Here is a 23,661-nt window from a genome sequence, read left to right on the forward strand (position 1 = left end):
ATTATTCTCCCTTTCAGATTATTTTGAAACAAATCCCAGACATCATATCATTTCATCTATAAATATGTCAGAACGTACATCTAAACATAAGGATCCTTAGAAAAAATAGGCACAATGTCATTATCATCCTAAAATATTAACAATAATTCCTTAATATCAAATTATCAAATACACAGTGTGCATCTGAGTCATCATTTTTTTTTTAGTTTTCAAAAAATATGAGGATCTAAAAAGGCTCCATATATTGCAATTGCTTGATTGTAGTAAAGAAATGTTGCTGTTTGTCCTAACAGAATTTCCCACCCTTAGATTTTGCTGACTACATCCCTATGGTATCGTGTAAAATATTCTCTGGTCCTCTGTTTTTCTTATAAATTGGTAGTTGGATCTAGAGACTCGATCAGATTCAGGGATTTTTTTGGATGTGCACTTACGTGTGTGTGCGTGCGCGCGTGTGTGTGCATATGTACACATGCTTAAATCTGTGGCCTGACACAGAGAAAACTCCAGTTCATTCATCAACCATTAAAGAGTACTTCTCTGCCAGCCAATAGCAGGGGGTACTGGAGATACAGACAGAAACACACAGTCATCCCTAACCTCCAGGAGTTCGCGGTCGAATGACTGTAATATAATTTAACAAGTGGTAAGAGGGAGGACAAGGGATGAGCACTTAAATCACATGGGGGGTGGGGAGGGCAGTCTAGGAAGTCTCCACGGAGGAAGCAACAGCTGAGGTTTCAGATGAATTATCTGGGCAAGGAATGGGAGTAGCATGTTGAAGGTGGAAGGTCTTTATAAGTACACTGAATTCGAGGAACTGCAAGCTGTCAGATGCAGTTCACTCAGAAGTGTGGGATGACAGTGAGAAATGCCAGAAAAAAGGCCGGAATGAATATAGAGGTCAGATCACAAAGGTCCTTGTAAGCTGTGATAAGGAATCTTTTCCCACCTAAAGGCAATGGGGGTAAAGCAAAGGATTGAAAACAGGAGCATGAATGACTCCCAATTTAGAGTGACCAAAACTGTAAACTGCAAAAAGGCTGAGCAAGGAGATCAAGTAGGGGGCTTCTGCGGTAACTGAAGTAAGAGATGAGAACGGAGGCCGGGGCAGTGAAGACAGAAAGAAGAGAGCCCTCTGAGAGTTAGTAGAGCAGAGCTGATCAGACTTAGTCATTGATTTCATGTGGGAAATGAGGAGAGAGAAAAACCAAGGAAGACTGGGACGACAGGACAAACGACGGTAGCAAGACAGGACCTTTGAGAAGAAAAGCTCACGATACGCCCAGGCTGGAGATATCCAGTGGGCATCCAGTGACAGGACTCTACTATTTAGCAGAGGGCTCTGGGCTGGAGATAAAGATGTGGAGCCATTCGGAGTAGATGAGGTATCACAGGAAGGATACAGACTTATAAGGGAATAAAGCTGAGGATGAAACATGAGGAATATTCTTTTCTGAAGAGTAGAGTGAAGAGAAAACAATTTAATGTAAACTGAGGAACAGCAAGAGATGAAAAGAGAACCAGGAGACGGAAGTCTCTCAGAAAGACTATGAAGGAGAGGGTAAGTATCAGTGCTTACAGAGACACCAAAGCTTGGCCTGCAGCCTGGAGGAGTCATTTTGATGACACCACGGGGGCAGGAATGATATTTCAATTGGTTCCCTAAACTACATACGCTTATAGTTTGCTTTGTCCAGAGAGACTCTGTCTTACAAGCATGGCTCTATTTTGCTTACCAAAAATAACAATCAATTCTGCTTTTTCATTTCAGAAACTGTGTCGTGTGTCCTCTTTGAAATTTCCAACTTCCAGAAGTTTCACTGTGAAGGGAGGAGGTGTTTGATATTTTTTTTGTTTTGTTTTGTTTTTAAAGAGGGAAGAGACTTGACAATATTTATACTCTGATCAGAAAAAGTCAGTGGCAAGCTAAAAGCTGAAGATACAGGCATAGAGGGGATGATTGTTGGAACCAGTTTCCCGAGAAAACAGGCAGAGAATCTAGAGAACAGGTGAGAGAGAGAACATCTCTAGCACAGAGATGGATTTGAGCAGAGATAAACTGGTTTGACTGTGGGGGGTGCGGGGGCGCGCGCGCGTGTGTGTGTGTGTGTGTGTGTGTGTGTGGAAACACGAGTTCACTCCTCCTGACAGCTTCTATTTTCTGTGTGTTGCTGGGGGTGAGTCATTGGCAGAGGGACGGGGTGGGGGGGAGAGAGAGGGAGGCTTGAGGGCAGAAGCACGGAGGAGATACAGCTGGTGTGAGGATGGAAGTGGGAGCCGGCTGCGGCTGCGGACGCCCAGAGCAAGCCAGTCAGCGTAAAAAACCAGGAGAGGGCGGAAGCCAGAAGTGCCTAGAGGCAGCAGGAGTGGGGACAGGTGGGAGGTTTTCAGCACTCAGCATCCTGGCTGAGGGAGAGGCCGGGTGAGTAAGTATTGTCCCTTGCTCCACATTCACCTTTGGTCAAAGGACACTTTCAAGTGGAATCATAATCGAACCAGCAGTCATCTAATATCAGTCTCCTGATTTGCTACAGAAGATACCATTCCAAATTTACAGGATAGAATAGTATAGGATCTGTGGGTGGGGAGTCCAGGCCTGAGTCAGGAATTTCACATTCCTGTTTCATTTATTTGCTCAGATTGCTTTATTTTTAAAATGTGCGATCAGGTGCCCTCTCACCCTCTCCCCTCTACCACTATCCTTAACGGTATTATGAACATTTCCCTCTCAAGTCATTCTCAACAAAAACATAAAATGACATCACAGCCACATACAATTCCTATTCCTATATAGCTCATTGGAAAAAGGATCTCAAAACCATGTGGCTTTCAGGGCACTCGGTCTCTGGCAATGACTCTTCCTTCTAAAGACTTGGAAGCAACCAGGGGCCAGTTTGATAAGGTGGCCCCGGGGAGGCTGCATGTTAGTGCTGAAGTATGTTTCCTTTCTCACCTACCTCTCAATCTTTAGCCCAGCCTCTCTCCTCTCAGTGTGGAGGAGTGGTGGGGGAATGGTGAGGAGAAGCTGTATTTACTTCTCTTAGCCTGACTGAAGGGCAGCCCCTCGCCCAATTCTATTCAGCTAGTTAGAGCCCGCTACCCAGTGGATAAGGCACCCAGCGTCATTCCCAGGCACCTTCTTCTTCTTCTTTTTTTTAAAATTTATTTATTTGACAGATAGAGATCATAAGCAGGCAGGCAGGCAGGCAGGGGGCGGGGGGTAGGGGGGGAAGCAGGCTCTCCGCTGAGCATAGAGCCCGACGTGGGGCTCGATCCCAAGACCCTGGGATCATGACCTGAGCCAAAAGCAGAGGCTTTAACACACTGAGCCACCCAGGCGCCCCCACAGGCACCTTCTGATGCTGGCTGGTATTCGATGAGTGAAATGGGAAGTTAAAAGATTCCTGCATTCAGCTGTGGACAGTTTTCTTTAAAGGATCTAATGTAGAAGGGGAGCTTGATTAAAGTAGAAATTGTTCCCACTGAAAATGGTCACCGGCTGTTACACGTGCAAACTGTGAACAGGTAGGGTATTTGAGGAGGAAGGCATCATGGCACTTGGCCGGTCTAAGTTTGGAGGCCTCATTTTTCTCAGATAAAACCATATAAAGTGCTCACACCAAGGAAAATGTGAAGTGATTTTGTTTTTGACCTGTCTCCTCTTTATACGTACACACAGCTATAATGCAGCACCTGAGCTGTGAAAGGAAGCAGATCAATTTTAAATAGAATGTTGAGGGGTGCCTGTGTGGCTCAGTTGGTTAAGCATAACCCTTTGGCTCAGGGATTGAGCCCCGCATCAGGCTCTCTGCTCTGCAGGGAGTCTGCCTCTCCCTCTGCCCTTCCCAGCCCAAGTGCATATGAACTCACCCTTTCTCTCTCTCTTTCAAATAAATAAATAAATAAAATCTTAAAAAAAAAAAAAATAGAATGTTGGGGCGCCTGGGTGGCTCAGTGGGTTAAGCCACTGCCTTCGGCTCAGGTCATGATCTCAGGGTCCTGGGATTGAGTCCCGCATCGGGCTCTCTGCTCAGTGGGGAGCCTGCTTCTCTCTCTCTCTGCCTGCCTCTCCATCTACTTGTGATTTCTCTCTGTCAAATAAATAAATTAAAAAAAAATAGAATGTTGATGTTAAAGAGATTATTTTCCATTATCTGTATGTGGAGAGACTTAAAATTCCATAAAAAAAAAACCAGAAAGAAGTTCTTAGAATAACCACGAATAGCCTGCATATAGCTCCAGCATAGAAGAATACCAATTTCTAATACCAGTTACATAGTTTTCTGGACACTAAGACCAGGAAACACACATTCACTTTTTATGCTATTGCTTCACTAAAGACAACCTCATGGTAACTTGGGGGTTGAACTGGGATGGATGGGGGGTGGAGGGTTCCTATTTGAATCTGGCTGGGTTTTAGGAGATGATAGGTTTAAGTCAAAAGCAGACAAGAGAAAGCAAGAAAAGTAAACAAAGTTTCTTTGGATCCTTTTCTTTCATGTACATTAATTTTGACAATTATTCCCCACAAAATTAATTAATTTTGACAATTTTGAGAACATAAAATCACTTTAGAGATGCAATGATAGACGAAACTCTATAGGAGCAATGTTCTCACAGACTCAGAAGACACAATGTTTATAAATTGACACACTGCGCTCTCCACAAAGTTTGCAGCAGAAAAAACAATGCAAGTCATAACTTACACTACAACAATGGAGTTTTCTACTTGTTTCTGTGTTCCTAACATCTTCAAGTGAGCTCATAACCAGTTTCACTTCTCTTCTTTGTCTTTGTAACACTGTTCTCTTGAGCTAAGTTTCAGGAAAAGAATTCCTGCCCTAGAGATAGTGCTCAGGTGACTGTTATTCGACATTTTTCTATGTACCTCTGAAAATGCCACCAAGGAAGAGTGCAGAAAACCCACCAAAGTTGTGGCTCAAGGCTTCTTGTCACATTTTCATTTGCCAGCTACTTACTGGTGGGGTCTAGGCCTCAGTTCTACCTATGACAGCTGCTGCTGCTGCTTACAGAGAGAGAGACAGAGGGAGAAATCATTCTTTACTTAAAGAAGATTAATGAATTTCATTGCTGGAACTGTTCAAGAGCTATATACCAGGTAAGGTCTAGATTAACACTTGATGAAAATAGGTACTTGGAAGAAGATGAAAAAAGGAAATGTTTTAGAGAAGCAGCAGAAGCTGGGGTGAGGTGAGGGAAGGAAACTTCTCTGGGTGGTATTCCAGAAGTGGAAGCTTCAAAAGCCTTGTGGTGGAGTTTCAGAGAGGAGAGGCTGGGAGTGAACCAGAGTCCTGCTCCCATCTCTGGGACCATGTACTCTGAACGCAGAAGATTTAAAACTTTAGTGACTGATTGACTCCATAAAGTTCTTCAAATCTCTTGGAAGGAAGTATGTACACAAAATACTATCACTTTATTATGATGTCATAAATGATCCCACTATATCACATTAGACTCACCATGTCCTATATCCTGCTTTCATCAGTCTCTGGTATTTTGGGGAGATTTCAGTGATCTCATGTTGTCTTTAGTCAATGAAACAATTCTACTGAGGAAGAGAAATGCCCTTCCTGACTTGGGAACATCCTGTCAAGTGTGGGATGTGTTTCCTGCGTACCGTGTCTCTCTGATGCCATTAGCACCCACACAGTTGTCCAGCCTTTTAGAGAATGATTAAATTGGCCAAGATGGATTTCCCCATCTCGCTGAGAGTCAGCGCTGTCTAGAAGACAGAAGATTTCACTCCTGACTCACAGAATGACTTCTCTCCAAACATTTACACACATTTTTTGGTCTTTTTAGTTTCTCTGTAAGATATTTGCGTTTCTTTTATCACAGTGAGGAAGAAAAGGACAGTATTTTGAAGACCGAAAACTAATTTCAGGAAGATTAAATTAACTTACTTTGATGCATTTTAATTTCCACTTTCAAAATTTATTAAAAATTTCCTCCAGGGTTCCAGATCCAGTTCATGTATGGGGGGTAATCTGCTCACAGTGGTAAAGAATGTAAACATGTTCAGGCCCACAGGTACCATTTAATGACTAGAGGAGATAGCATAAGATGAGGGGACTGTGGAGGCTTGGAAATTTGTGTAGTCTTTCCTTGACTGCACTGATTCACATAACTTCTGTTTTAGCACAGAGCCACATACAACAGTGCATTGTGACTATTGACTTTGTTTTCTGGAACAATCCTGTCAGTTCAAAATAGACAAAAGACCTAGGAATATAAAGAGACACCTTGGGTAATCACCAGTTAATGTTTCAAGTCATCTCTATAGCTCTGCAGTGGAAGGGCTTATACAGTAAATAAAATTGAAAAGAGACATAAAAGAGACTTTTCCAATTTATAGTTAGTATTTAATAGTATAGTAATTAAGAGCAACAAGCTTTGATGTCAGACTGCCTAGGTTCGAATTTTGGTTCCACTGTATCAGAACTGTGTGACCTTAGGAAATGCACATTTCCTCTTTGGGCTTCTGTTTCATCATTGGTAGAATGGAGATACAAATTGGGTTATTATGAGGATTAATGTAGATGTATTTAGCTACACAGCACATGGAAAAGTACTCAGTAAGAACTAGCTATTATTAGAAAGTACAGCATGGATTAGTACATTTAGACCTCTCAAACCTCACCGTATCCACCCCCCCCAAAAGGAAAGAGAATCAAAATGGAAGAAAAAGAAAGAGAGATTCTCACAGACTTCACTGATTTTTGTGTTAATCTCTCTGTCAACGCTTGTTAATAGTGAGGAGAACGTAAGCTTTGAGGTTAAGAAGACACACACAATCTAATACCAATCCCAACAGAAATCCCAGTAAAACTGTAATACAGAGCCTTGTAAAATGACAAACCCACAAGAACTTGGAGAACAAGAGGGGAGATAGCAGCAACAAAATCTGGAAGCTGGAAAGGACATGGACAGGTGGCCACTAACCTTGCAGATACAACAAAGTCAGATTTGAAGAGGGGTAAGCTAAGAACCAATTTAATTTCTCAAAACAATCCAGAACTAAAAGCAAAGGAGGCATACTAAATGGAAGTCCATCTCTTACCTCTGGAGAACTGGGTAAAAGCTATTAAAGCAATATCAGAGTCCTAAATTTGCTTTCCAATCCCACATCCATATTGATTCTGCTGGGGCGGGGATAAGAAGTCTAAAGGCTCATTACCTGGATGTGGTGGTTCAAAGGATCTCTTTTTTTTTTTTTTAAAGATTTTATTTATTTATTTGACAGAGATCACAAGTAGGCAGAGAAGCAGGCAGAGAGAGGGGGGGGGGAAGCAGGCTTCCCTGGGGCTCGATCCCAGGACCCTGAGATCATGACCTGAGCTGAAGGCAGAGGCTTAACCCACTGAGCCACCCAGGTGCCCCTCAAAGGATCTCTAGATTACAGTACTAAGCTCATTTGACAGTGTGTGTCCCATACTGAAAATAGGGATTACATGAATATATGCGTATTGAAATTAGAATGTAGAGAAACTCAGACCTGTCTCCTTCCTTGGCTCTCAGAAACACTGGCACTGGTGAGGCCTTTACCCTGCAGGCAAGAGACTGGAAACACGCCTTTGGGGAATCTGACCAGGCAAAGGAAAAAACCCTAGAGATACTAATTGGGAATTCCCCAACAAATGGCCAACCCAGATCACCCTACTGTGAAGTCAACAGTCAATAACCCCACCTACACAGAGCTTCTAATCAGCTGTTATGTTTAGATTATGTTTAATCATAAGCAGATAGCAAAGAATCATCACAGGGTGGAGAGCCTGTGAAATGGAAGAGTCTAAAACAAATAAGGAAAATAAATAAGCAAAAGCCTATATATAAAGGGAGAAGGCCCAAATCCCATAAAAACCTATCACTAAAATCCTATGAGATAACGGGGGGCCTGAGTGGCTCAGTTGCTTGAGCCTCTGACTCTTGATCTCAGGATCATGAGCTTGAGCCCCTAGTGGGGCTCCCCATTAAGCAGGGAGTCTGCTTGAGATTCTTTCCCTCTGCCTCTCACTCTGCACGTGTGTGTGTGTGTGTGTGTGCATGCATTCTCTAAAAATAAATAAATCTTTAAAAAAATCCTATGAGGGGGGACAAGATGGCGGGGTACTAGGAAGAGGCGTCTTTTCAGCTGGTACCCCAAAGTGAGCTGATTACCTACCAAAGAACTCTGATTACCAAAAAGGAGAATTTCAGACCAATATCACTGATGAATATGGATGCTAAGATTCTCAACAAGATCCTAGCCAACAGGATCCAACAACACATTAAAAAGATTATCCACCATGATCAGGTGGGATTCATCCCTGGGCTACAAGGATGGTTCAACATTCGTAAATCAATCAATGTGATACAACAAATTAATATGAGAAGAGAGAAGAACCACATGGTCCTCTCAATTGATGCAGAAAAAGCATTTGACAAAATCCAACATCCGTTCCTGATTAAAACGCTTCAAAGTATAGGGATAGAGGGAACATTCCTGAACCTCATCAAATCTATCTATGAAAGACCCACAGCAAATATCATCCTCAATGGGAAAAAGCTTGCAGCCTTCCCGTTGAGATCAGGAACAAGACAAGGATGCCCACTTTCACCACTCTTGTTCAACATAGTATTAGAAGTCCTAGCAACAGCAATCAGACAACAGAGAGAAATAAAAGGTATCCAAATTGGTAATGAAGAAGTCAAACTCTCTCTCTTCGCAGATGACATGATTCTTTATATGGAAAACCCAAAAGACTCCACCCCCAAACTACTAGAACTCATACAGCAATTCAGCAGCGTGGCAGGATACAAAGTCAATGTGCAGAAATCAGTAGCTTTCTTATACACTAACAATGAAAATACAGAAAGGGAAATTAGAGAATCGATTCCATTTACTATAGCACCAAGAACCATAAGATACCTGGGAATAAACCTAACTAAAGAGGTAAAGGATCTATACTTGAGGAACTATAGAACACTCATGAAAGAAATTGAAGAAGACACAAAAAGATGGAAGACCATTCCATGCTCTTGGATCGGAAGAATAAACATTGTTAAAATGTCTATACTGCCTAGAGCAATCTATACTTTTAATGCCATTCCGATCAAAATTCCACCGGCATTCTTCAAAGAGCTGGAGCAAATAATCCTAAAATTTGTATGGAATCAGAAGAGACCCCGAATCGCTAAGGAAATGTTGAAAAACAAAAATAAAGCTGGCGGCATCACCTTACCTGATTTCAAGCTTTATTACAAAGCTGTGATCACCAAGACAGCATGGTACTGGCATAAAAACAGACACATAGACCAGTGGAACAGAGTAGAGAGCCCTGATATGGACCCTCAACTCTATGGTCAATTAATCTTCGACAAAACAGGAAAAAATATACAGTGGAAAAAAGACAGTCTCTTCAATAAATGGTGCTGGGAAAACTGGACAGCCATATGTAGAAGAATGAAACTCGACCATTCTCTTACACCGTACACAAAGATCAACTCAAAATGGATAAAAGACCTCAACGTGAGACAGGAATCTATCAGAATCTTAGAGGAAAACATAGGCAGTAATCTCTTCGATATCAGCCACAGCAACTTCTTTCAAGATACGTCTCCAAAGGCAAAGGAAACAAAAGCGAAAATAAACTTCTGGGACTTCATCAAAATCAAAAGCTTCTGCACAGCAAAGGAAACAGTCAAAAAAACAAAGAGGCAACCCACGGAATGGGAGAAGATATTTGCAAATGACAGTACAGACAAAAGGTTGATATCCAGGATCTATAATGAACTCCTCAAACTCAACCCACACGAAACAGACAAACACATCAAAAAATGGGCAGAAGATATGAACAGACACTTCTCCAATCAAGAAATACAAATGGCTATCAGGCACATGAAAAAATGCTCATCATCATTAGCCCTCAGGGAGATTCAAATTAAAACCACATTGAGATACCACCTTACACCAGTTAGAATGGCCAAAATTAACAAAACAGGAAACATGTGTTGGAGAGGATGTGGAGAAAGGGGAACCCTCTTCCACTGTTGGTGGGAATGCAAGTTGGTGCAGCCTCTTTGGAGAACAGTGTGGAGATTCCTCAAGAAATTAAAAATAGAGCTTCCCTACGACCCTGCAATTGCACTCCTGGGTATTTACCCCAAAGATACAGATGTCGTGAAAAGAAGGGCCATCTGTACCCCAATGTTTATAGCAGCAATGGCCACAGTCGCCAAACTATGGAAAGAACCAAGATGCCCTTCAACGGATGAATGGATAAGGAAGATGTGGTCCATATACACTATGGAGTATTATGCCTCCATCAGAAAGGACGAATATCCAACTTTTGTAGCAACATGGACGGGACTGGAAGAGATTATGCTGAGTGAAATCAGTCAAGCAGAGAGAGCCAATTATCATATGGTTTCACTCATTTGTGGAGCATAACCAATAGCATGGAGGACAAGGGGCGTTAGAGAGGAGTAGGGAATTTGGGTAAATTGGAAGGGGAGGTGAACCATGAGAGACTATGGACTCTGAAAAACAGTCTGAGGGGTTTGAAGTGGCGGGGGGGTGGGAGGTTGGGGTACCAGGTGGTGGGTATTATAGAGGGCACAGCTTGCATGGAGCACTGGGTGTGGTGAAAAAATAATGAATACTGTTTTTCTGAAAATAAATAAATTGGGAAAAAAAAAAAAAAGGAAAAAAAAAAAAAAGAAAATCTAAAAAAATAAAATAAAATAAAAAGCCAGAGGGGGGGGGGGAAAATCCTATGAGACCATGCATTCATTAAGCTTTTTTTTTTTTAAGGAAGAAAATAAAGGGCTCTTATGAATTAAAACATGGCTGCTACCAGGAATTAAAAAAAAAAAAAAATCAACAGAAGGGTAGGAAGAGAATACGGAAAAGACTTCCCTTGGGGCACCTGGGTGGCACAGTGGGCTAAAGCCTCCGCCTTCAGCTCAGGTCATGATCCCAAGATCCTGGGATCAGGTCCTGTCGGACTCTCTGCTCTGCTCAGCAGGGAGCCTGCTTCCCCCTCCCCCATACCGCCCCCGCCTGCCTCTCTGCCTACTTGTGATCTCTGTCAAATAAATAAATAAAATCTTAAAAAAAAAAAAAAGAAAGAAAGAAAAGAAAAGACTCCCCAGAAAAGGAGTAAAGAGATAAAAAATAAGAAATTTAGAGGACCAGCCTAGGAGATCTAACATCTGAATAAGAGAGAGAGAGAGTAAGGAAGGGAAAGAGGAAGGGAGGGAGGGAACAAACAGGGAAAACAGAGAGGATTCATCAATGAAATAGTCAAGGAACATTTCCTAAAACAGTAAGATAGTGAGTTTTTAGAATGAAATAGTCCATGGGATTCCTGGGTGGCTCTCTGAGTTGTGTCTGCCTTCGGCTCAGGTCATGATGCCAGGGTTCTGGGATTGAGTCCCATATCATCAGGCTCCCTGTTCAGTGGGGAGTCTGCTTCTCCCTCTCCTCTGCCCTTCCCCCATGCTTGTGCGCTCTCTCACTCTCTCTCTTTCTCTCAAAAAAATAAAATCTTTTCTTTTTTTTAAAAGAACTAAATAGTCCATTGTATACTCAACTCAATGAATGGCAAACAGACCATATCAAGTCATGTTCCTGTAAAAGCTTAGAACACTGGAGACAAAAAGACAATTCCAAAAGCTTCCGGAAAGAAAAAAGCAGACCATATAGAAAAGATCAGGCATCAAAACGTCTTCAGATTTCTGTCCTTCCCATAAGCAGCCTGAGGTGATCTCTGAAAATGGTTCACTACTCACTTGACCCAGAAAGCCCTACAAAATCATGCAAACCAAAAGGTTCAAATCTTCGTGTTCACTTTAAGAACACACGTGAAATTGCCCAAGCCATCAAGGGTATGCGTATCTAAAAAGCCACCAAGTATCTGAAGGATGTCACTTTGCAGAAGCAATGCATACCATTCCATCACTACAATGGTGGAGTTGGTAGGTGTGCCCAGGCCAAAGTGTGGGGCTGGATGAAGGGTGGGTGGCCCAAAGAATGCTGAATTTTTTACTGCACATCCTTAAAAATGCAGAGTCACACTGAACTTAAGGGTTTAGATGTAGATTCTCTGGTCACTGAGCACAGCCAGGTGAACAAAGCCCCCAAGATGCAGCGTAGAACTTACAGGGCTCACGGTCAGATTAACCTAACAGGAGCTCTCCTGCCACACTGAGATGCTCCTTACTGAGAAAGAGCAGACTGTCCCTAAGCCAGAAGAGGAAGCTGCACAGAAGACAAAGATATCCCAGAAGAAACAAAAATTATGGCTTGGGAGTCAATTCTGCATAAAATAAATGCAAATAACAGTAAGAAAAAAAAACGTTTTCAGATTTCCAACACTGCAAACAAAGCACTGTCTTCAAAATTCTGAAAGAATGTTTCTAACCTAGAGATCTATTTTCAGCCACTCTTTCATATATAAGAATAATACAAAGACACTTTCAGACATGGATGCCTTCCAAAATTTTACCTCCCACGCACCTTCCTTAGGAAGCTCCTGAAGAATGTTTTCCACCAGACACTAAACCAGGAAAGAGGAAGGCAGGAAATAGGAGAGAGAGAATGGGAAATGCATGAAGGATAGTTAAGAGAGATTCCAGGATAAGGGCTGTGTATAAGAACCAGAGGGCAATTGATCAGGATTAGAAAGTGCCTTGAGAGATGCCCACACTAGGGACAGTCATCACCATGATCCCCACTGCCATGACATTAGCATTTTCACTGGAGAATCAAGTGCCTGTGTGAGCTCATACTTGGCTGTCTTAAGCAAAGTCTGGAGTTACTATACTCCCACTCCTTGCCTTGCTGCCTGGATCAGTGAAGACTTACATTTTACTGAAAAGGCAAGAACATTTTACTTTGGTCTACTCTTAAAAACTGGAGGAAAGCCACATGAGTTTAGAGGCAGTAAACAGCAGCCTGTGATGTTTGACCATATTTCTGTCCAATGTTGTACAACTCATTCAAACTACAACTCTGCAAGATGTCTTCGCTGTGGTAAAAACCTCTGTTTCCTAAGACTCATGCATAACCCTAAGCCCTTACCTCACCAGAAGGGACTCTTAGGAGCTCTCAGAGAAGCCGTGAACCAAAGATTCTGTTCACCTTCTCTGGGCAGGGGGAGTTGTCATCTAACAGCGACAATACTTGTCTTTCCTCACATGCCTAGGGCTGAACTTGCACTCAGGTTTTTCAAACCTAAACAAAGAAAGGCAAGGATATTACACTGTACTCAGGCTGTGGGCATGGGCGAAGAAGAGGTTAGCAGGAGGAAGAAAAATAAGTTAGGGCACATAGAGAGCGTTCTAATTTAACGGTAGGTACAGAAGAATTAGTTTTATTATTACTCTGTACACTATATATTTACATTTAAGTGTTCTTAATTTAAGTTCTACATTTAAGTGTTCTTAAGTGACATGTTACATACACACCAGAGGCTTTGTAAAATGAATCAGACAAAGGTCCCAATATTCTATCATTTTTGAGGTACAAAAGAGCAACCTCGTATGTTTAAATTAATATCAGTTCAGGGGGTGCCTGGGTGGCTCAGTAGGTTAAGTGTCCAACTCTTGGTTTTGGCTCTGGTCATGATCTTGTGGTCCTGGGATCAAGCCCTGTGCCGGGCTCTGGCTCAGTGTGGAGTCTGCTTCAGATTCTCCCTTCCCCTCTGACCCTCCCTGCTCACGAATGCACGCGCTCTCTCTCAAATAAATAAATACACCTGATCTTAGCCAAAAGGCCAAGAAGCGGTCCATCAAATGAATAAATAAATAAATAAAATGTTAAGAACAAAACAAAACAAAATAACTAACAGTTCAGGCTCAGCATTTACCTATGGCCTTGAGGCAAGTCAAGAGCCCAAGTTTCCCCATTTGCAAGACATAGAGTGAAAAAATACAACAGCGAATTTCTTTGATGTAATGAACTCTCATAACTGAGTAACTCTCATATTATGTATGCCCAATATAGTAATTCCTGTCCTCTAAAAGATAAAATGTGACACTAATGGGGGAAATTCCTTTGTGTTTCCCAGAGAAAAGATCCAGAAAATATTATATTCACATAACTATAGTTTAATATAATGTAACAAGGAGAACTTAGGAACAGTTTTTAGAAATCCCCAAACCCTCACATTTCCCTCACTTCTGCTTTTCTTAGCAGAAATGGGGGCACAGAAACTGGAAATGACAGGAAGCAATAATGGGGATGTGATTTGAGGGAGGGCTGTGAGAGGAAGAATTAGATATAAAATGAGACAACTGTGCTCACTATTCTCTTATCAAGGCAGAGATATGGGTGGATGGAGTTGATTCTTGGTAGAAGAGCTATTTTGAGGCTCTTTTTCCAAGTACATAGATTAAAAATTCATGTAAACTAAAAAAAAGACTCTTCCACTTTTCTCCCATTAGCTATAATTTACTAGGCAATTCTAATGGGTCAGAAGCACTTTAAATGTCTTTATATACATCATCATTTCATCCTCACAGATGTCCTATGATTCTGGTACCATTATTACCACCCTGCTCCTAATGCCTTTTTACAAATAAGGTAACAGAGGCTCAGTAAGGTTAAGAAAATAGCTCACAGTCACAGGCCAGTAAAAAGCAGGGCCAGGTTTCAAACCTACATTAATCCTAACCATTCTCTGAATCAGTAGTGCCCATATTAAGTACCTCTTGATTCTAACTTCTGTCTTTTCAGTACATACCATTCCTAATCCTGCCCCTTATTCTATAGCTAACTGTGATTATAATTTTTCCAGTAGCATCTACTGCTCCCTCCTTCCTGGGTAAGTTGTGGGAAACCCCTAGGTACTTTTGTTTGAAAGCCTAACACTGTATTTCTCACACTAGGGTATACCCAAGCAGGACCTGGCAATATACTGGGGTATCCTGAAGCCCAGAGGACAAGCAAGCACAACCTCCTGGACTGAGAATTTTACTTCAGGCTTTTGTTTGTTTGTTTCTGAGAACATCCTTGTTTTTTATTTGAAAACAGAGATGCTTTAATATTTGCAAATTCAAGATCACTGTTTTTATTAAAGATTTTTTTTATTGATTTATTAGAGAGAGAGCATTAGCATGAGAAGCGGGAAGGGCAGATGGGGAGAAAGAGAAGCAGACTCCCACCTGAGCAGGGAGTCCAAAGCAGGACTCGATCCCAAGACCCCGGGATCATGACCTGAGCCAAAGGCAGACATTTAACCAACCAAGTCACCCAGGCGCCCCTACACTAACTTTTAAGATGAAACAAGTAAGACTCCAAAGACATTTTTTACTTGCAGCAGGGTCATCTATTCCAAACCCTGGGTATAGGAGCTCTTTCTCCTTTGCAAGTAGTGTGAGGTGACCACTGGATTGTAAAATAAGTCAGCTAAGAACAGCACTCTGCCCAGCCCAGGAGCAGAGTCATAACATGGAACATGACCCCAATCTGACTATTCAAAGACAATTACAAAATTTTGTACTTGGAAATACATATATTTTTTAAAATGCAGATTTTAGAGTAATATGTTTGATGATGGCATCTTTGTGAAAAATAATTACGTGTGTATTTACGTGAAAACAGTCTTGAAAGACATACACTTATCAGTGGTTTCCTCTGGGCAACAGGACCGAGAGAACATTCAATTTCTATCATTTGATATTATTTGACTTTTTCCCCAGTGATATATACTACCTTTATTAAGGATGAAAAACATTTAAAGGTTAAAAAACAGCAAAAAGAAGGTGGGGGACATGGAGGAAGGCTGTCAAAAGATATAAACTTGCAGATATCAGGTAAGTTGGTTCTGGGATATGATGTACAGCATGGCGACCACAGTTAACAATACTGGACTATATATTTGCAAGTTGCTAGGAGAATAGATCTTAAAAGTTCTCATCACAAGAAAAAATTATATCTATGTGAGGTGATGGATATGTTTTTTGTTTTTTTTTTAAAGATTTTATTTATTTATTTGACAGAGAGAGGTCACAAGTAGGCAGAGAGGCAGGCAGAGAGAGAGGAGGAAGCAGGCTCCCTGCTAAGCAGAGAGCCCGACGCGGGACTCGATCCCAGGACCCTGAGATCATGACCTGAGCCGAAGGCTGCGGCTTAACCCACTGAGCCACCCAGGCGCCCGAGGTGATGGATATGTTAACTAAACATAGTGTGGTAATCATTTCACTATGTATATATGAAATATATATATATCAAATCATTGTGCTGTACACCTAGAACTTATACAACATTGTATGTCAATTCTATCTCAATAAAACTGAGGGACAAACAGCAACAATAGCACCCAAAGTAATCCCCAAAACTAAAGATAAAAAAGGATCCTAGAGGGGCACCTGGGTGGCTCAGTGGGTTAAGCTTCTGCCTTCAGCTCAGGTCATGATCTCAGGGTCTTGGGATCGAGCCCCGCATCCAGCTCTCTGCTCAGCAGGGAGCCTGCTTCCCCTCTCTCTCTGCCTGCCTCTCTGCCTACTTGTGATCTGTCTGCCAAATAAATAAAATCTTAAAAAAAAAAAAAAAAGGATCCTAGAGTTCTTCCAAGTCAGTAATCCTCTGAATGATTGAGCCTGAAGGTCAATTTGAAAGTCAGCAGATTTCCGGTAGGTTCTGCCTGAATTTAATTCAACAAATATAGTATCCACTCTGGCAGGCACCATTTGAGGTGCTGGGATATTTAGATCTTTATGTATCAATAAGATTCACCTCTTTTCTTCCAAGAGTTCATTCCATAGAGGGGAAACAGACATGTAAACAAATCACTGTAATATATATGATTTTAATGCAATATAATGAATACAGAAACTTATCAAAGGAATGTAACTGTTCTGCTCCAGGTACTGTCCTAAGCACAGACGGACATCAGAGTGGATAAGACACGGGCCCCACCCTCAAGGAGCTCAGAGCTCAGTGGGAGTAAATACGAAGTATTGGTAGAATCTCTACAAGGGAGGGAGAAAAGAGGGGCCTCTGAAAGTTTTAAAAGGTAAAATGCAATGCCCCAGAAAGATGGGGGAGAGGGAGGGGACAGCATTCTAGATGAAAGAATTGGAAATCCAAAGGCACATATGTATAAAATAGCATGGTATGTTTAGGGAAAGACAGGAATTTTTAGGTCTGTTGGGTTGTACAGTGCTGGGTAGGGAGAAGGAGGAGCTGAGAGGGTGAGAGACTGAGAGGCTGAGAGGTATGTAGAGGTCAAATAAGCGAGTGCTTATTTGCACTGCACAGTACCTTGGGTTTATGGGATGACAAGCCTCTGAAGGGCGACAGGAGCAGAGCAGTGACACATTCAGATGTCCACTTCAGAAAGAACATTCTCACTGAGCCTCCGAAGGTGGGAAGGCCAGTTATTAGACTTTGGAGCCGTGAGAGAGGAAAAGAGTCTCGCTGAGATAGGACAAGGTAGACAAGAGCAGCATTGCCCGTGTGAAATAGAACCTGACCTATAGGGGTACTTGGGGGGCTCAGTGGGTTAATCAGGTCATGGTCTCAGGGTCCTGGGATCGAGGCCCGCATTGGGCTTTCTGCTTAGTGGGGAGCCTGTTTCCCACTCCTACCCCCGACCTGCATGCCTCTCTGCCTACTTGTGATCTCTATCAAATAAAATCTTAAAAAAAAAAAAAAATAGAACCTGACCCACAAATAAGTTTGGCAGTGACATTAAAAATAAAAAAAGAACACATGAAATAAAGATTAATAATGCATTTTTTCCTTAACCCACTATATCGAAAATATTATTTCAATATGAAATATAAATATGGTTAACAAAACAGTTTCTATCACTTTTTTATACAGAGTCTTCAAAATTGGGTATGTATTTCACACTTCTAGCACTTCTCAATTTGGTTAGCCACAGTATAAGCGCTCAACAGCTCCACTGGCTGGTGGCTATCATCTTAGTGCAGGACTGGAGGGATTACTTTAGGAAGCCATATTGGCAGGATCTATTAACTGAGTAGAGAACGAAAAGGTAAAAAAAACCTGGAATTGCTGGCTTGGGCAACTGGCTGGAGGGTGTTATTGGCAAACCAAATAGAGGATACAGAAAGAAGAATAGGTCTGAAGGAGGAGAAGCAGGAGAGATAGAATGTTTGGTTTTAGGGTGTTAACTTAGCAATGTTGTGATGTGCCTATGGTGACCTCGCTAGTACATGACAGAACCAGAATTCTGATCCAGATCTCTTTGATGCCAAATCTTTTCTAAAGATTCCTCTGAGGGGGGGTTTGACAAAAAGAAGGATAAGGCATGGGCAGTCAAAGTGTTCCTTTGTTTTCAATCGATGAAATACCTTCACACTGACACGTGTCAAAAAACAAACCAAAAAGATAAAAATAAAAAACCCCAAGTATGTGAGGCTGTACAATTCCATCTCCAAATTAATAATTTCTTGCATTAACAGTACAGCCATAAAAGTGCAATAATCATTTTTAATATTTTTGAAGATAGCAAAGGATTTTTTGTAATATTCCTAATTTTTTCAAATCTAATGTAAAACATATACTTTCCATAGTACCATACCCTACTTTATAAATATGTACACCTAGCTTAGAAACGGGACTTTCAGATATCATCAAAATTATGTTCATACTGTAGGCGAAGATATTAATTTTTAAGAATAACCTAATAGTCATAAAAAATGAATAAAAAAAGAATAACCTAATAGTCAGAAAATTATTAAGACCTTCAAATATTCTAAAGAGTCAAAAAGTGAAGGGATCCAGTCTGATTCTACACGCTAATTCAAAGACGTTTACTTGAACATCTTTGTTTTTGAAAATTTTGTTTTTTCCTCTAATATCTGCATATGCCTAGGAATACAACATCAGAAAAACGGAACTTCTTAAGGTAGGTGGCATCACAGCTCTCCTTAAGATTTGCTGTCTCAAAACACAACTGGTTGCCTTAGGAATGACTGTGATCACACACACACACAAAGGTATCTATGAATGGAAATAAATAAACAAACAAAATAATCTGTTTTCAAAGGCATGATTTTCCAAAACAGAAACAGGTGAACTGAGAAAACTCACCTGCGTAGGTTTTAAAACAAAGAAAAGAATGGTTTAAAAGTTGACCACTAGCCAGGAAGTAGTAGCCACAGTATTTCTAAAGGATGATAAAATTAGACCGTGTGTGTACAGAATGGTAGGAAATAGTCTGAGTGGTAACACTGGTGACAGTGAAATGATTTATAAACCACCAACTCTATGCCAGTTGGTACCACATTTCTCTTAAGCACTCTTGTTTCAAAAAAGTTTTCTAATTTTTTTTTAATAGAGAACAGAGCAGAAGGCCCTTTCTTTCTTTCTTTTTTTTAAAGATTTATTTATTTGACAGACAAAGATCACAAGTAGGCAGAGAAACAGGCAGAGAGAGAGAAAGGAGGAAGCAGGCTCCCCACTGAGCAGAGAGCCCCATGTGGGGCTCGATCCCAGGGCCCTGGGATCATGACCTGAGCCAAAGGCAGAGGCTTCAACCCACTGAGCCACCTAGGCGGCCCGGCCCTTGGTTTTCCACAGTTAGACAAGGCAGTACAATGAAAGGGAAACTTGTTTCAATGTGACAAGCCACTGAGTTGACATGGCAACGGTATGGTTTCATTCACTTACTGCTATTAGGTAATGTATGAAATGCAGAATAAATATTGTACCTAGTATCCATCACCTGGCGAAAGGAACAAGAATCCTGCTTGTAAGATGCAGAGTAGGCAGGCATCTAATTCTGGAAAATACTGCAATTGGGAGTTATCAGAACAAAATAATTTTATGAACTTCTTAGTCAGCTTGGGCTGCCATAACAAAAGATCGTAGACTGGGTGGCTTAAACAACAGAAACTTATTTCGCACAGTTCTGGAGGCCAGAAAGTCTGAGATCAGGGTGACAGTGTGCTCAGGTTCTGGTGACGGCGTTGTCCCTGGCTTGCAGACAGCTGCCTTTCCACTGTGCCCTTGGCATGGCAGAGAGAAAGAACTCTCATCTCTTCCTTTCTCATAAGCACACTAATCACACCATGAGGATCCCCCCACCCCCATGACTTCACCTAAATCTAAACATTGGTGGTTAGGGCTTCACTTGTGAACTTGGCAGGGGTACACATGAATCAGATCGTCTATTCTTGTTCTTCATCATGCCTGATCTAACCAACTCATAACATGCTGCCAAGCTGGCATTTAAATGCTGAGAATGTGATCATTCACTTTGAAAAAATGCCATTTGTTTTCAGGGAAGCAGAACATCTCTGAAAAAAGCACGGGATGTGGATTCAGTGTAGTACTAGAGAGCTGTTAACTTCTGGGCAAGTCACTTAGCTTCTGAGCCGGTTTCCCCGTATGTAAAACTTACTCCAAAAACATATGTAAGGATAAAATCAGATAATATCTGTGAAAGGACTCAGTAAGCTTTAAAAGACTACATATTGTTATTGATAGGGTATGAAAGCACAAAAATGTGGTACACTGACACATAGGTTTGACAGACCCTCAAAGATTAAGGTGTTAAGAGAATTAAGTTTTCAGGAAAATACAGTGAACGTATAGTTTCAAAGATCCTTCACTTTAATTCCTTGATTTAAGCACACCTATTTCTTCTTAGTTCCACTGTTGTCACTTTAGTTCAAAATGCCATTAGGTCTCCTGATCGGTCTTTTTTTTTTTTTTTTAAAGACTTCATTTATTTATCTGATATATACAGAGAGAGAGCACAAGCAAGGGGAGTGGCAGGCAGAGGGAGAGGGAGAAGCAGGATCCCTGCTTAGCAGGGAGCCTGATGGGGGCTCCATCCCAGGATCCTGGGATCATGACCTGAGCCAAAATCAAGAGTCAGACGCTAACTGACTGAACCACGTAGGTGCCTCTGGATTGCCATTGCTGTAATCAGTAACTCATAGAGAGCTAGCTGGCTCTAGCTTCTTTCCTCATCTAAACTTCTCAAAAGACTAGTATACAATTTCTTTCTTGCTATCCATTTACTCCTTAACCCCTTAAGGGATGGCTTAACCCCTATCACTGCATTAAAGCTGATCCCACTGAGGCCATCAGTCATTTCCTAATTATTGATTCCAGTGAACATATTTCAGTTCTTGTATTAGTCTGTTTGAACTGCTATAACAAAACTACGATAACTGGGCAACTTATGAATAGCAAGCATTTTTTTCTCACATTTCTGGATGCTGGGAAGTCAAGATTATGTCACTGCAGATTCCATGTCTGGTGAGGGCCTGACTCTGTGTTCATAGATAGCCATCTTTTCACTGTGTCCTCACATGGTAGAAGGGTAAGGGACATCCCTCTCTGGCCTCTTTTATAAGGATACAGTCCTATCCAGGGGGGAATCTGCCTTCATAACATAATCACCTCCCAAAGACCCCCAACTCCAAATAATATCACATGCCAGGTTAGACTGCAACATGTGAATTTCACGGGGAAATGTAAACATTCAGACCTTTTCTCCTCTATTTGGTACTCCACGTTTTTTCTTCCTGAAACCGTGAGGTCTGTGAGTCCATACTCTTATCCTTCTCCTTGTACTCCAATCATTCCTTGTCATCTCTTCCCCCTTAAATGTTGCAAAGGATCAAAAAGAATCAAAAGAGCATGACACAAAGAGCCTAGAGTAGTATTTCAAGAAAGAGGGGATAAATAGATCTGTTACAGAAGAATGAACATGGATTTTGGAAGGAAGTGCGTCTAATCCTGTGACTTTACCACCTACTAGCTATGAGACAAATTACCTAACCCTTTCTGAGCCGGAGTTTCCTTATCCTTAGGGAAGAAATACCACTATCTGTGAAAACGTTATGAAAATTAAATGAAACGCTGCATATAAAATGCCTCACATGGGCACCTTCCGCTTGCTCTACAGAACATTCTCAACAAACAGCAGCTCCCATCTCCCCACAATAGTCACTGGTAACACTGAAGAGCAATCATTTCAATTAAGCAGTGACAATGATGGTAAGCTGCCTCAGGTTAAGGCATCAAGTTATGAAGTACTAAAAATAGGGAACAATAATTGAAAGAGGAAAAGGATTTGAGAGAGTTAACCTTGTCTGAAGTCTAAAAAGGATGAAGCAAGTTAAGTGCCAAGAGGGAAGGGAGCCCACGGGAGCCCTCATGTCTTACATATAATTAGCATATGCCCCCAAATTATTTGAGGTAGAGAACCCTCATTGGCCTTTAAAGGATGCAATCTGCAACAGGGATAGAAGCTGTAGGGGGCTGGACATGGAAAAGATCACAGAACAAATGAGCCACCTCATGGAAGACAGTTTTGATGGAGCTGATGCCTGATACTTTTGATCATTTCAGCAAAGATCTAGGAAACTAAATATTTAGGTAAATTAGTTTCTAAAGCAGATTTGAATTCAAACATCTTTGGCAGTTAATGAATGTGAAGCACAGAGCTAGGGAATTTGTGTGTAGAAAACATTCCTTAATGGCACAATCTCTAAACCTTTCCATCTGATTCTAACTATAATAGATGTGTGAACAAACATACTTCTCAATTTTTCCAACCCTACATGCACCAAGAATTACTCTCTTCAAACACATATTTCATTCTAATAATGAGTCTTGACATGATAGTTTTCTTAGATAAATTCAAAGTTATCTCATGGGGCGCCCAGGTGGCTCAGTCTGCCTTCAGCTCGGGTCATGAGCTCAGGATCCTAAGATCCAGCCTCACATCAGGCTCCCTGCTCAGTGAGAAATCTGCTCTCCCTCTCCTTCTGCTGGTTCCCCTGCTTGTGCTCTCTTGCTCATGCTGTCTCTCTCAAATAAATACAATCTTAAAAAAAAAAAAAGACAAATTCAAAAATATTTCAGGTGGGCGGGACATGTGTGTGAAATTATCAATAAGTATTTTCATCTTCATATGTTGATTACAAGGAAAACCTACGTTTCAAAGAATTTAGAACTGTGCAGAGTCACAAGGCAAGATAATGGTATAATGGAATCCAATGCTATTCTTTTTCCCAAAGCTCTCTAGTAAATACAAGGAATGCAATGTTGTCTTCAAAGGACAGTACATAGACTTCTTACCAATTGCACATTTACTGGCCACAAATCAAGGTGGAAGAACCACTGCATAGTAAAAGAAAAAAAAAAAAGAAAGAAAAGAAAGAAAGAAAAAGAAAAAAAGATGCTATGATGATTGAAAGGGAAAAGAAAACTAGGAAAAACTCATGTTTTGCTGTACAAAAAGGAAGGGAGGAAGGGAGAAAGAGGGAAGGGAGAAAGGGAGGGAGGAAGGGAAAGATGGGAGGGAGGGAGGGAGGGAGGGAGGATGGAGGAAGAGAGAGAGAGAGAGAGAGGGGAAGGGAGGGAAGGAAGGAAAGAGTGGAGGAAGGGGAGTGGGAGGGAAGGGAGGAAAAAGGGAGGGAGGGAGGGAGAAAAGTAAGAAAGGAAAGGAAGGAGGGATGGAGGGAGGAAAGAAAGAAGGAAGGAAAGAGGAAGGGAGGGAGGAAGGGGGAGGAAAGGAAGGAAGGAAAGAAAGGAGGGAGGGAGGAAGGAAGGAAGGAAGAAAAGGAAGAAAGAAAATAGAGAACTCCTTAAAGGCAGAGAAAAAAAATCCTCCAATTACTACAGAAGGTGAAGAAGGAAGCTGTAAGTGAATTTTAGAG

General features: G+C 41.4%; 1 protein-coding gene and 1 pseudogene across 1 annotated transcript in view; one reads left to right on the forward strand and one right to left on the reverse strand.

Moving 5' to 3' along the window:
- Window positions 1–23,661, reverse strand: part of LOC122894081 (protein only RNase P catalytic subunit) — a 150,953-nt gene that overhangs the window by 13,662 nt on the left and 113,630 nt on the right. The window lies entirely within an intron of this gene.
- LOC122894015 lies at window positions 11,781–12,336 on the forward strand (annotated as a pseudogene).

The sequence above is a fragment of the Neovison vison genome, chromosome 13 (assembly GCF_020171115.1).
Source record: "Neovison vison isolate M4711 chromosome 13, ASM_NN_V1, whole genome shotgun sequence".
NCBI classification, from domain to species: Eukaryota; Metazoa; Chordata; class Mammalia; order Carnivora; family Mustelidae; genus Neogale; species Neogale vison.